The sequence below is a fragment of the Hypanus sabinus genome, unplaced genomic scaffold, assembly GCF_030144855.1.
Source record: "Hypanus sabinus isolate sHypSab1 unplaced genomic scaffold, sHypSab1.hap1 scaffold_1058, whole genome shotgun sequence".
In the NCBI taxonomy this organism is placed as follows: domain Eukaryota; kingdom Metazoa; phylum Chordata; class Chondrichthyes; order Myliobatiformes; family Dasyatidae; genus Hypanus; species Hypanus sabinus.
In genome coordinates, this window is record NW_026779112.1 from 142032 (window position 1) to 155025 (window position 12994).

Below are 12994 nucleotides of genomic sequence, written 5' to 3' on the forward strand. Positions count from 1 at the left end.
CCACCCGATCCCCGGGGTCGCGCTGTCCGAGTCTCCCCCCGATCACCGGGACCGCGCTGGCCGAGTCTCCCCCCCATCCCCGGGTCCGCGCTGTCCGAGTCTCCCCCGGATCCCCGGGGCCGTGCCGTCCGAGTCTCCCCCCGATCCCCAGGGCCGCGCCGTCCGAGTCTACCCCCGATCCCCGGGGCCGCGCTGTCCGAGTCTCCCCCCCCCCCGATCCCCGGGGCCGCGCTGTCCGAGTCTCCCCCCGATCCCCGGGGCCGTGCCGTCCGAGTCTCCCCCCGATCCCCGGGGCCGCGCCGTCCGAGTCTCCCCCCGATCCCCGGGACCGCGCCGTCCGAGTCTCCCCCCGAACCCCGGGGCCGCGCCGTCCGAGTCTCCCCCCGATCCACGGGGCCGCTCTGCCCGAGTCTCCCCCCGATCCACGGGGCCACGCTGCCCGAGTCTCCCCCCGATCCACGGGGCCGCGCTGTCCGAGTCTCCCCCCGATCCACGGGGCCGCGCCGTCCCAGTCTCCCCCCGATCTAGGGGGCCGCGCTGCCCGAGTCTCCCCCCGATCCACGGGGCCGCGCTGCCCGAGTCTCCCCCCGATCCCCGGGGCCGCGCCGTCCGAGTCTCCCCCCGATCCACGGGACCGCGCCGTCCCAGTCTCCCCCGGACCCCGGGGCCCCGCTGTCCGAGTCTCCCCCCGATCCCCGGGACCGCGCTGTCCGAGTCTCCCCCCGATCCCCGGGACCGCGCCGTCCGAGTCTCCCCCCGATCCCCGGGGCCGCGCTGTCCGAGTCACCACCCGATCACCGGGGCCGCGCCGTCCGAGTCTCCCCCCTATCCCGGGGGCCCCGCTGTCCGAGTCTCCCCGGATTCCCGGGGCCGCGCTGTCCGAGACTCCCCCCGATCCCCGGGGCCCCGCTGTCCGAGTCTCCCCCCGATCCCCGGGGCCCCGCTGTCCGAGTCTCCCCCCGATCCCCGGGGCCCCGCTGTCCGAGTCTCCCCCCGATCCCCGGAGCCCCGCTGTCCGAGTCTCCCCTCGATCCCCGGGGCCGCGCTGTCCGAGTCTCCCCCCGATCACCGGGGCCGCGCTGTCCGAGTCTCCCCCCCCATCCCAGGGGCTCTGCTGCCCGAGTCTCCCCCCGATCCCCGGGGCCGCGCTATCCGAGTCTCCCCCCGATCCCCGGGGCCGCGCTGTTCGAGATTCCCCCCGATCCCCGGGGCCGCGCTGTCCGAGTCTCCCCCCGATCCCCGGGGCCGCGCTGTCCGAGTCTCCCCCCGATCCCCGGGACCGCGCTGTCCGAGTCTCCCCCCCCATCACGGGGCCGCGCTGTCCGAGTCTCCCTCCCATCACGGGGCCGCGCTGTCCGAGTCTCCCCCCGATTCCCGGGGCCGCGCTGCCCGAGTCTCCCCCCGATTCCCGGGACCCGCGCTGTCCGAGTCTCCCCCCCGATTCCCGGGGCCGCGCTGCCCGAGTCTCCCCCCGATTCCCGGGACCGCGCTGTCCGAGTCTCCCCCCGATCCCCGGGGTCGCGCTGTCCGAGTCTCCCCCCGATCCCCGGGACCGCGCTGGCCGAGTCTCCCCCCCCCCATCCCCGGGTCCGCGCTGTCCGAGTCTCCCCCGGATCCCCGGGGCCGTGCCGTCCGAGTCTCCCCCCGATCCCCAGGGCCGCGCCGTCCGAGTCTCCCCCCGATCACCGGGGCCGCGCTGTCCGAGTCTGCCCCCCCCCCCGATCCCCGGGGCCGCGCTGTCCGAGTCTCCCCCCGATCCCCGGGGCCGCGCCGTCCGAGTCTCCCCCCGATCCCCGGGGCCGCGCCGTCCGAGTCTCCCCCCGAACCCCGGGGCCGCGCCGTCCGAGTCTCCCCCCGATCCACGGGGCCGCGCTGCCCGAGTCTCCCCCCTATCCACGGGGCCGCGCTGCCCGAGTCTCCCCCCGATCCCCGGGGCAGCGCTGTCCGAGTCTCCCCCCGATCCACGGGGCCGCGCCGTCCCAGTCTCCCCCCGATCTACGGGGCCGCGCTGCCCGAGTCTCCCCCCGAACCACGGGGCCGCGCTGCCCGAGTCTCCCCCCGATCCCCGGGGCCGCGCTGTCCGAGTCTCCCTCGGACCCACGGGGCCGCGCCGTCCCAGTCTCCCCCCGATCCCCGGTGCCGCGCTGTCCGAGTCTCCCCCCGATCCCCGGGGCCGCGCTGTCCGAGTCTCCCCCCGATCCCCGGGGCCGCGCTGTCCGAGTCTCCCGCCGATCACCGGGGCCGCGCCGTCCGAGTCTCCCCCCGATCCCCGGGGCCCCGCTGTCCGAGTCTCCCCGGATCCCCGGGGCCGCGCTGTCCGAGTCTCCCCCCGATCCCCGGGGCCGCGCCGTCCGAGTCTCCCCCCGATCCCCGGGGCCCCGCTGTCCGAGTCTCCCCCCGATCCCCGGGGCCCCGCTGTCCGAGTCTCCCCCCGATCCCCGGGGCCCCGCTGTCCGAGTCTCCCCCCGATCCCCGGAGCCCCGCTGTCCGAGTCTCCCCTCGATCCCCGGGGCCGCGCTGTCCGAGTCTCCCCCCGATCCCCGGGGCCGCGCCGTCCGAGTCTCCCCCCGATCCCCGGGACCGCGCCGTCCGAGTCTCCCCCCGAACCCCGGGGCCGCGCCGTCCGAGTCTCCCCCCGATCCACGGGGCCGCTCTGCCCGAGTCTCCCCCCGATCCACGGGGCCGCGCTTCCCCGAGTCTCCCCCCGATCCCCGGGGCCGCGCTGTCCGAGTCTCCCCCCGATCCACGGGGCCGCGCTGTCCGAGTCTCCCGCCGATCACCGGGGCCGCGCCGTCCGAGTCTCCCCCCGATCCCCGGGGCCCCGCTGTCCGAGTCTCCCCGGATCCCGGGGCCGCGCTGTCCGAGTCTCCCCCCGATCCCCGGGGCCGCGCCGTCCGAGTCTCCCCCCGATCCCCGGGGCCCCGCTGTCCGAGTCTCCCCGGATCCCCGGGGCCGCGCTGTCCGAGTCTCCCCCGCATCCCCGGGCCGCGCCGTCCGAGTCTCCCCCCGATCCCCGGGGCCCCGCTGTCCGAGTCTCCCCCCGATCCCCGGGGCCCCGCTGTCCGAGTCTCCCCCCCGATCCCCGGGGCCCCCGCTGTCCGAGTCTCCCCCCGATCCCCGGAGCCCCGCTGTCCGAGTCTCCCCTCGATCCCCGGGGCCGCGCTGTCCGAGTCTCCCCCCGATCCCCGGGGCCGCGCCGTCCGAGTCTCCCCCGATCCCCGGGACCGCGCCGTCCGAGTCTCCCCCCGAACCCCGGGGCCGCGCCGTCCGAGTCTCCCCCCGATCCACGGGGCCGCTCTGCCCGAGTATCCCCCCGATCCACGGGGCCGCGCTGCCCGAGTCTCCCCCCGATCCCCGGGGCCGCGCCGTCCCAGTCTCCCCCCGATCCCCGGGGCCGCGCTGTCCGAGTCTCCCCCCGATCCACGGGACCGCGCCGTCCCAGTCTCCCCCGGACCCCGGGGCCCCGCTGTCCGAGTCTCCCCCCGATCCCCGGGACCGCGCTGTCCGAGTCTCCCCCGATCCCCGGACCGCGCCGTCCGAGTCTCCCCCGATCCCCGGGGCCGCGCTGTCCGAGTCTCCCCCCGATCACCGGGGCCGCGCCGTCCGAGTCTCCCCCCTATCCCGGGGCCCCGCTGTCCGAGTCTCCCCGGATCCCCGGGGCCGCGCTGTCCGAGACTCCCCCCGATCCCCGGGGCCCCGCTGTCCGAGTCTCCCCCCGATCCCCGGGGCCCCGCTGTCCGAGTCTCCCCCCCGATCCCCGGAGCCCCGCTGTCCGAGTCTCCCCTCGATCCCCGGGGCCGCGCTTGTCCGAGTCTCCCCCCGATCCCCGGGGCCGCGCTGTCCGAGTCTCCCCCCCCATCCCAGGGGCTCCGCTGCCCGAGTCTCCCCCCGATCCCCGGGGCCGCGCTATCCGAGTCTCCCCCCGATCCCGGGGCCGCGCTGTTCGAGACTCCCCCGATCCCCGGGGCCGCGCTGTCCGAGTCTCCCCCCCGATCCCCGGGGCCCGCGCTGTCCGAGTCTCCCCCCGATCCCCGGGGCCGCGCTGTCCGAGTCTCCCCCCGATCCCCGGGGCCCCGCTGTCCGAGTCTCCCCCCCATCACGGGTCCGCGCTGTCCGAGTCTCCCCCCGATCCCCGGGGCCGCGCTGCCCGAGTCTCCCCCCGATCCCCGGGGCCGCGCTGTCCGAGTCTCCCCCCCATCACGGGGCCGCGCTGCCCGAGTCTCCCACCCGATCCACGGGGCCGCGCTGCCCGAGTCTCCCCCCGATCCCCGGGGCCGCGCTGTCGGAGTCTCCCCTCGATCCCCGGGGCAGCGCTGTCCGAGTTCCCCCCGATCCCCGGGGCCCCGCTGTCCGAGTCTCCCCCCGATCCCCGGGGCCCCGCTGTCCGAGTCTCCCCCGATCCCCGGGGCCGCGCTGTCCGAGTCTCCCCCCGATCCCCGGGGTCGCGCTGTCCGAGGTCTCCCCCCCGATAACCGGGACCGCGCTGTCCGAGACTCCCCCCCGATCCCTGGGGCCGCGCTGTCCGAGTCTCCCCCCGATCCCCGGGACCGCGCTGTCCGAGTCTCCCCCCATCACGGGCCCGCGCTGTCCGAGTCTCCCTCCCATCACGGGGCCGCGCTGTCCGAGTCTCCCCCCGATTCCCGGGGCCGCGCTGCCCAGTCTCCCCCCGATTCCGGGACCGCGCTGTCCGAGTCTCCCCCCGATCCCCGGGGCCGCGCTGTCCGAGTCACCCGCCCATCACGGGGCCGCGCTGTCCGAGTCTCCCCCCGATCCCCGGGGCCGCGCTGTCCGAGTCTCCCTCCGATCCCCGGGCCGCGCAGCCCGAGTCTCCCCCCGATCCCCGGGACCGCGCTGTCCGAGTCTCTCCCCGATCCCCGGGGCCGCGCTGTCCGAGTCTCCCCCCGAACCTCGGGGCCCCGCTGTCCGAGTCTCCCCCGATCCCCGGGGCCGCGCTGTCCGAGTCTCCCCCCGATCCCCGGGACCGCGCTGTCCGAGTCTCCCCCCGATCCCCGGGGCCGCGCTGTCCGAGTCTCCCCCCGATCCCCGGGACCGCGCTGTCCGAGTCTGCCCCCGATCCAGGGGCCGCGCTGTCCGAGTCTCCACCCGATCCCCGGGACCGCGCTGGCCGAGTCTCCCCCCCCCATCCCCGGGTCCGCGCTGTCCGAGTCTCCCCCGGATCCCGGGGCCGTGCCGTCCGAGTCTCCCCCCGATCCCCAGGGCCGCGCCGTCCGAGTCTCCCCCCGATCAACGGGGCCGCGCTGTCCGAGTCTGCCCCCACCCCGATCCCCGGGGCCGCGCTGTCCGAGTCTCCCCCCGATCCCCGGGGCCGCGCCGTCCGAGTCTCCCCCCGATCCCCGGGGCCGCGCCGTCCGAGTCTCCCCCCGAACCCCGGGGCCGCGCCGTCCGAGTCTCCCCCCGATCCACGAGGCCGCGCTGCCCGAGTCTCCCCCCTATCCACGGGGCCGCGCTGCCCGAGTCTCCCCCCGATCCCCGGGGCAGCGCTGTCCGAGTCTCCCCCCGATCCACAGGGCCGCGCCGTCCCAGTCTCCCCCCGATCTACGGGGCCGCGCTGCCCGAGTCTCCCCCCGAACCACGGGCCGCGCTGCCCGAGTCTCCCCCCGATCCCGGGGCCGCGCTGTCCGAGTCTCCCTCCGACCCACGGGGCCGCGCCGTCCCAGTCTCCCCCCGATCCCCGGTGCCGCGCTGTCGAGTCTCCCCCCGATCCCGGGCCGCGCTGTCCGAGTCTCCCCCCGATCCCCGGGACCGCCGCTGTCCGAGTCTCCCCCCGATCCCCGGGACCGCGCCGTCCGAGTCTCCCCCCGATCCCCGGGACCGCGCTGTCCGAGTCTCCCGCCGATCACCGGGGCCGCGCCGTCCGAGTCTCCCCCCGATCCCCGGGGCCCCGCTGTCCGAGTCTCCCCGATCCCCGGGGCCGCGCTGTCCGAGTCTCCCCCGATCCCCGGGACCGCGCCGTCCGAGTCTCCCCCCGATCCCCGGGACCGCGCTGTCCGAGTCTCCCCCGATCCCCGGGGCCCCGCTGTCCGAGTCTCCCCCGATCCCCGGGCCCCGCTGTCCGAGTCTCCCCCCGATCCCCGGAGCCCCGCTGTCCGAGTCTCCCCTCGATCCCCGGGGCCGCGCTGTCCGAGTCTCCCCCGATCCCGGGCCGCGCCGTCCGAGTCTCCCCCGATCCCCGGGACCGCGCCGTCCGAGTCTCCCCCCGAACCCCGGGGCCGCGCCGTCCGAGTCTCCCCCCGATCCACGGGGCCGCTCTGCCCGAGTCTCCCCCCGATCCACGGGGCCGCGCTGCCGAGTCTCCCCCCGATCCCCGGGGCCGCGCTGTCCGAGTCTCCCCCCGATCCACGGGGCCGCGCCGTCCCAGTCTCCCCCCGATCTAGGGGGCCGCGCTGCCGAGTCTCCCCCCGATACACGGGGCGCGCTGCCCGAGTCTCCCCCCGATCCCCGGGGCCGCGCTGTCCGAGTCTCCCCCCGATCCACGGGGCCGCGCCGTCCCAGTCTCCCCCCGATCTAGGGGGCCGCGCTGCCCGAGTCTCCCCCCGATCCACGGGGCCGCGCTGCCCGAGTCTCCCCCCGATCCCCGGGGGCCGCGCTGTCCGAGTCTCCCCCCCGATCCACGGGACCGCGCCGTCCCAGTCTCCCCCGGACCCCGGGGCCCCGCTGTCCGAGTCTCCCCCCGATCCCCGGACAGCGCTGTCCGAGTCTCCCCCCGATCCCCGGACCGCGCCGTCCGAGTCTCCCCCCGATCCCCGGGGCCGCGCTGTCCGATCCCCCCGATCACGGGGCCACAGCCGTCCGAGTCTCCCCCCTATCCCGGGGGCCCCGCTGTCCGAGTCTCCCCGGATCCCCGGGTCCGCGCTGTCCGAGACTCCCCCCGATCCCCGGGGCCCCGCTGTCCGAGTCTCCCCCCGATCCCGGGGCCCCGCTGTCCGAGTCTCCCCCCCGATCCCCGGAGCCCCGCTGTCCGAGTCTCCCCTCGATCCCCGGGGCCGCGCTGTCCGAGTCTCCCCCCGATCCCCGGGGCCGCGCTGTCCGAGTCTCCCCCCCCATCCCAGGGGCTCCGCTGCCCGAGTCTCCCCCCGATCCCCGGGGCCGCGCTATCCGAGTCTCCCCCCGATCCCCGGGGCCGCGCTGTCCGAGTCTCCCCCCGATCCCGGGGCCGCGCTGTCCGAGTCTCCCCCCGATCCCCGGGGCCGCGCTGTCCGAGTCTCCCCCCGATCCCCGGGGCCCCGCTGACCGAGTCTCCCCCCCATCACGGGGCCGCGCTGTCCGAGTCTCCCCCCGATCCCCGGGGCCGCGCTGCCCGAGTCTCCCCCCCGATCCCGGGGCCGCGCTGTCCGAGTCTCCCCCCCATCACGGGGCCGGCGCTGCCCGAGTCTCCCACCCGATCCACGGGGCCGCGCTGCCCGAGTCTCCCCCCGATCCCCGGGGCCGCGCTGTCGGAGTCTCCCCTCGATCCCCGGGGCAGCGCTGTCCGAGTTTCCCCCCGATCCCCGGGGCCCCGCTGTCCGAGTCTCCCCCCGATCCCCGGGGCCCCGCTGTCCGAGTCTCTCCCGTCCCCGGTGCCCGCGCTGTCCGAGTCTCCCCCCGATCCCCGGGTCGCGCTGTCCGAGTCTCCCCCCCCGATAACCGGGACCGCGCTGTCCGAGACTCCCCCCCGATCCTGGGGCCGCGCTGTCCGAGTCTACCCCCGATCCCCGGGACCGCGCTGTCCGAGTCTCCCCCCCATCACGGGCCGCGCTGTCCGAGTCTCCCCCCCATCACGGGGCCGCGGCTGTCCGAGTCTCCCCCCGATTCCGGGGCCGCGCTGCCCGAGACTCCCCCCGATTCCCGGGACCGCGCTGCCCGAGTCTCCCCCCGATCCCCGGGGCCGCGCTGTCGGAGTCTCCCCTCGATCCCCGGGGCAGCGCTGTCCGAGTTTCCCCCCGATCCCGGGGCCCCGCTGTCCGAGTCTCCCCCCGATCCCCGGGGCCCCGCTGTCCGAGTCTCTCCCGATCCCCGGTGCCGCGCTGTCCGAGTCTCCCCCGATCCCCGGGTCGCGCTGTCCGAGTCTCCCCCCCCGATAACCGGGACCGCGCTTGTCCGAGACTCCCCCCCGATCCCTGGGGCCGCGCTGTCCGAGTCTCCCCCCGATCCCGGGGCCGCGCTGTCGGAGTCTCCCCTCGATCCCCGGGGCAGCGCTGTCCGAGTTTCCCCCCGATCCCGGGGCCCCGCTGTCCGAGTCTCCCCCGATCCCCGGGGCCCCGCTGTCCGAGTCTCTCCCGATCCCCGGTGCCGCGCTGTCCGAGTCTCCCCCCGATCCCCGGGGTCGCGCTGTCCGAGTCTCCCCCCCCGATAACCGGGACCGCGCTGTCCGAGACTCCCCCCCGATCCCTGGGGCCGCGCTGTCCGAGTCTACCCCCGATCCCCGGGACCGCGCTTGTCCGAGTCTCCCCCCCATCACGGGGCCGCGCTGTCCGAGTCTCCCCCCCATCACGGGGCCGCGCTGTCCGAGTCTCCCCCCGATTCCCGGGGCCGCGCTGCCCGAGACTCCCCCCCCGATTCCGGGACCGCGCTGCCCGAGTCTCCCCCCGATCCCCGGGGCCGCGCTGTCGGAGTCTCCCCTCGATCCCCGGGGCAGCGCTGTCCGAGTTTCCCCCCGATCCCCGGGGCCCCGCTGTCCGAGTCTCCCCCCGATCCCCGGGGCCCCGCTGTCCGAGTCTCTCCCGATCCCCGGTGCCGCGCTGTCCGAGTCTCCCCCCGATCCCGGGGTCGCGCTGTCCGAGTCTCCCCCCCCGATAACCGGGACCGCGCTGTCCGAGACTCCCCCCGATCCCTGGGGCCGCGCTGTCCGAGTCTACCCCCGATCCCCGGGACCGCGCTGTCCGAGTCTCCCCCCCATCACGGGGCCGCGCTGTCCGAGTCTCCCCCCCATCACGGGGCCCGCGCTGTCCGAGTCTCCCCCCGATTCCCGGGGCCGCGCTGCCCGAGACTCCCCCCGATTCCCGGGACCGCGCTGTCCGAGTCTCCCCCGATCCCCGGGGCCGCGCTGTCCGAGTCAACCCCATCACGGGGCCGCGCTGTCCGAGTCTCCCCCCGATCCCCGGGGCCGCGCTGTCCGAGTCTCCCTCCGATCCCCGGGGCCGCGCAGCCCGAGTCTCCCCCGATCCCCGGGACCGCGCTGTCCGAGTCTCTCCCCGATCCCCGGGGCCGCGCTGTCCGAGTCTCCCCCCGAACCTCGGGGCCCGCTGTCGAGTCTCCCCCGATCCCCGGGGCCGCGCTGTCCGAGTCTCCCCCGATCCCCGGGACCGCGCTGTCCGAGTCTCCCCACGAACCCGGGGCCGCGCTGTCCGAGTCTCCCCCGATCCCCGGGACCGCGCTGTCCGAGTCTCCCCCGATCCCCGGGGCCGCGCTGTCCGAGTCTCCCCCCGATCCCCGGGACCGCGCTGTCCGAGTCTGCCCCCGATCCCCGGGGCCGCGCTGTCCGAGTCTCCCCCCGATCCCCGGGGTCGCGCTGTCCGAGTCTCCCCCCGATCACCGGGACCGCGCTGGCCGAGTCTCCCCCCCCATCCCCGGGTCCGCGCTGTCCGAGTCTCCCCCGGATCCCCGGGGCCGTGCCGTCCGAGTCTCCCCCCGATCCCCAGGGCCGCGCCGTCCGAGTCTCCCCCGATCACCGGGGCCGCGCTGTCCGAGTCTCCCCCCCCCCCCGATCCCGGGGCGCGCTGTCCGAGTCTCCCCCCCATCACGGGGCCGCGCTGTCCGAGTCTCCCCCCCGATCCCGGGGCCGCGCTGCCCGAGTCTCCCCCCGATCCCCGGGGCGCGCTGTCCGAGTCTCCCCCCCATCACGGGGCCGCGCTGCCCGAGTCTCCCACCCGATCCACGGGCCGCGCTGACCCGAGTCTCCCCCCGATCCCGGGGCCGCGCTGTCGGAGTCTCCCCTCGATCCCCGGGGCAGCGCTGTCCGAGTTTCCCCCCGATCCCGGGGCCCCGCTGTCCGAGTCTCCCCCCGATCCCCGGGGCCCGCTGTCCGAGTCTCTCCCGATCCCCGGTGCCGCCGCTGTCCGAGTCTCCCCCGATCCCCGGGGTCGCGCTGTCCGAGTCTCCCCCCCGATAACCGGGACCGCGCTGTCCGAGACTCCCCCCGATCCCTGGGGCCGCGCTGTCCGAGTCTACCCCGATCCCGGGACCGCGCTGTCCGAGTCTCCCCCCATCACGGGGCCGCGCTGTCCGAGTCTCCCCCCCATCACGGGGCCGCGCTGTCCGAGTCTCCCCCCGATTCCGGGGCCGCGCTGCCCGAGACTCCCCCCGATTCCCGGGACCGCGCTGCCCGAGTCTCCCCCGATCCCCGGGCCGCGCTGTCGGAGTCTCCCCTCGATCCCCGGGCAGCGCTGTCCGAGTTTCCCCCCGATCCCCGGGGCCCCGCTGTCCGAGTCTCCCCCCGATCCCCGGGGCCCCGCTGTCCGAGTCTCTCCCGATCCCCGGTGCCGCGCTGTCCGAGTCTCCCCCCGATCCCCGGGGTCGCGCTGTCCGAGTCTCCCCCCCCGATAACCGGGACCGCGCTGTCCGAGACTCCCCCCCGATCCCTGGGGCCGCGCTGTCCGAGTCTCCCCCCGATCCCCGGGGCCGCGCTGTCGGAGTCTCCCCTCGATCCCCGGGGCAGCGCTGTCCGAGTTTCCCCCGATCCCCGGGGCCCCGCTGTCCGAGTCTCCCCCCGATCCCGGGGCCCCGCTGTCCGAGTCTCTCCCGATCCCCGGTGCCGCGCTGTCCGAGTCTCCCCCCGATCCCCGGGGTCGCGCTGTCCGAGTCTCCCCCACCGATAACCGGGACCGCGCTGTCCGAGACTCCCCCCCGATCCCTGGGGCCGCGCTGTCCGAGTCTACCCCCGATCCCCGGACCGCGCTGTCCGAGTCTCCCCCCCATCACGGGGCCGCGCTGTCCGAGTCTCCCCCCCATCACGGGGCCGCGCTGTCCGAGTCTCCCCCGATTCCCGGGCCGCGCTGCCCGAGACTCCCCCCGATTCCGGGACCGCGCTGCCCGAGTCTCCCCCCGATCCCCGGGGCCGCGCTGTCGGAGTCTCCCCTCGATCCCCGGGGCAGCGCTGTCCGAGTTTCCCCCCGATCCCCGGGGCCCCGCTGTCCGAGTCTCCCCCCGATCCCCGGGGCCCCGCTGTCCGAGTCTCTCCCGATCCCCGGTGCCGCGCTGTCCGAGTCTCCCCCCGATCCCCGGGTCGCGCTGTCCGAGTCTCCCCCCCGATAACCGGGACCGCGCTGTCCGAGACTCCCCCCCGATCCCTGGGGCCGCGCTGTCCGAGTCTACCCCGATCCCCGGGACCGCGCTGTCCGAGTCTCCCCCCCATCACGGGGCCGCGCTGTCCGAGTCTCCCCCCCATCACGGGGCCGCGCTGTCCGAGTCTCCCCCCGATTCCCGGGGCCGCGCTGCCCGAGACTCCCCCCGATTCCCGGGACCGCGCTGTCCGAGTCTCCCCCCGATCCCCGGGGCCGCGCTGTCCGAGTCAAACCCCCATCACGGGGCCGCGCTGTCCGAGTCTCCCCCCGATCCCCGGGGCCGCGCTGTCCGAGTCTCCCTCCGATCCCGGGGCCGCGCAGCCCGAGTCTCCCCCCGATCCCGGGACCGCGCTGTCCGAGTCTCTCCCCGATCCCCGGGGCCGCGCTGTCCGAGTCTCCCCCCGAACCTCGGGGCCCCGCTGTCCGAGTCTCCCCCGATCCCCGGGGCCGCGCTGTCCGAGTCTCCCCCCGATCCCCGGGACCGCGCTGTCCGAGTCTCCCCACGAACCCCGGGGCCGCGCTGTCCGAGTCTCCCCCCGATCCCCGGGACCGCGCTGTCCGAGTCTCCCCCCGATCCCCGGGCCGCGCTGTCCGAGTCTCCCCCCGATCCCCGGGACCGCGCTGTCCGAGTCTGCCCCCGATCCCCGGGCCGCGCTGTCCGAGTCTCCCCCCGATCCCCGGGGTCGCGCTGTCCGAGTCTCCCCCCGATCACCGGGACCGCGCTGGCCGAGTCTCCCCCCCCATCCCCGGGTCCGCGCTGTCCGAGTCTCCCCCGGATCCCCGGGCCGTGCCGTCCGAGTCTCCCCCCGATCCCCAGGGCCGCGCCGTCCGAGTCTCCCCCCGATCACCGGGGCCGCGCTGTCCGAGTCTCCCCCCCCCCCCGATCCCCGGGGCCGCGCTGTCCGAGTCTCCCCCGATCCACGGGGCCGCGCTGCCCGAGTCTCCCCCCGATCCCCGGGGCCGCGCTGTCCGAGTCTCCCCCCGATCCACGGGGCGCGCCGTCCAGTCTCCCCCCGATCTAGGGGGCCCGCGCTGCCGAGTCTCCCCCGATCCACGGGGCCGCGCTGCCCGAGTCTCCCCCGATCCCCGGGGCCGCGCTGTCCGAGTCTCCCCCCGATCCACGGGGCCGCGCCGTCCCAGTCTCCCCCCGATCTAGGGGCCGCGCTGCCCGAGTCTCCCCCGATCCACGGGGCCGCGCTGCCCGAGTCTCCCCCCGATCCACGGGACCGCGCCGTCCCAGTCTCCCCCGGACCCCGGGGCCCGCTGTCCGAGTCTCCCCCCGATCCCCGGGACCGCGCTGTCCGAGTCTCCCCCCGATCCACGGGACCGCGCCGTCCCAGTCTCCCCCGATCCCCGGGGCCGCGCTGTCCGAGTCTCCCCCCGATCCACGGGGCCGCGCCGTCCCAGTCTCCCCCCGATCTAGGGGGCCGCGCTGCCCGAGTCTCCCCCCGATCCACGGGACCGCGCCGTCCCAGTCTCCCCCGGACCCCGGGGCCCCGCTGTCCGAGTCTCCCCCCGATCCCCGGGACGCGCTGTCCGAGTCTCCCCCCGATCCCCGGACCGCGCCGTCCGAGTCTCCCCCCGATCCCCGGGGCCGCGCTGTCCGAGTCTCCCCCCGATCACCGGGGCCGCGCCGTCCGAGTCTCCCCCCTATCCCGGGGGCCCGGTGTCCGAGTCTCCCCGGATCCCGGGGCCGCGCTGTCCGAGACTACCCC